We start from the raw sequence: 1,427 nt of genomic DNA, 5'->3' as shown, positions 1-1,427 counted from the left end.
GGTGCACTTCTCCGCAAGCGTATTGCTCGGCCGGCACATCGCTCCCATGAGATGATATTATTTTTATTATTTCTCTTCCCAATTCCACTAGAGCGCCGATCGCAACGCTCCCCGCGAAGCGGTGGGTCGCTGTGGGCGCTCGAAGTGGCTGTTGGAGGGCATGCTCGCACGGAGAGGCCGCAATTATGGGAGCTCCGACGTCAACGTGGTCAAAACAGCGCCGCGCAACTCGTCTCCGCGTACTGCGCTGACGTAGGTCCAGGGAATCGAAATCATTCGCACCTGCCATGAGCAGCGGGCACGCTGTTGTTGTCCGCCTCTCCTCTCGTTCTCGAGCGCGTCTATTTTTATGCACACGACTATTTTCGTCCCGGTACGGTTTTTGCAATATATTTTATTTTACTATGTCCCAGCCCCTGCTGCGCTCACATTCATTTCAGCGTTGTCAGCACAACATTTTCTATCGGTGCATCATTGCCATCACGCATAACCAACAACATATGACGGGCAGCTTCCAAGTAGTGTAAGTGGGTACTCCTCGAAATCATCTCAAAGGAAACTGTGCGCGCTGGCGGTCGCCTCGGCGGATGGGTTTGTTTTGACTACGCTACAGAGCGGCGCCACGCGCCTCGACGCGCGAGGCTCACATGCCAATCTGGAGATGCAGGCATCAATCGTGACGCACGTCAACACATCACCGCACACCCGGGCTGCGCGGTACGCGTACAGCTGTGTGACTGGCCCTGCCGGGCCCTGCCCGCCTTTGTTTTGGGCTGACTCAGTTTGGAGGGGCTTCCCCGGTGGATTGGTAAAGTTTTGTCTGTGGCCCACTCCAAATTAGTCTCATGTCTCCTCCCCTGCGTTTTATCGCATCTTGAAATTACCTTGAATTCCCTGCTACACGACGTTGTGGACGCGTTCCGCGGGAAAATGCACGGGGTTTAACCAGCTCTCATCACCACACATACCAACAACAGCGCCTTACCCGGACGCACTATTTTCGAGTACCAGAGGGAAGAGTCATACGTATTGAAATATGGTGAAGGGGCCGGGAAGGTGTGGGTTACAGGTTATAGGACAGCATATGGGTCACGCCGGTCGACAAAAAATCAAATAAAAACGTCACTTTGACTTCAAATCATGGATAATGGGAGTATATGGTCAGGGTCGCTGCAGCTGCAGCCCCAACAGAGGAGAGCGCGCTGCTTGCCCCTCCCCTCCTGACCCGAATGAGCGGGGCGCCTGATAGCGACGCCGCGCGGGCAGAGTCAAGGCACCCTGCTCCCGTCCCCGTCCTCGCCGTCCTCAGTACCCTCCGCGCCCCGCCCGGCCCCGCCCAGCCAGGCCCCGCGGAAGTTTCCGCCCGCTCCAGCTCCAGCTGCTGGAAGGCGCGGCTGGCCACTAATGACCGGTAGAGGCTCTCCCCC

The sequence above is a fragment of the Frankliniella occidentalis genome, unplaced genomic scaffold (genome assembly GCF_000697945.3).
Source record: "Frankliniella occidentalis isolate FOCC.00 unplaced genomic scaffold, Focc_3.1 Scaffold97, whole genome shotgun sequence".
NCBI classification, from domain to species: Eukaryota; Metazoa; Arthropoda; class Insecta; order Thysanoptera; family Thripidae; genus Frankliniella; species Frankliniella occidentalis.
This window is presented reverse-complemented; position numbering follows the sequence as displayed.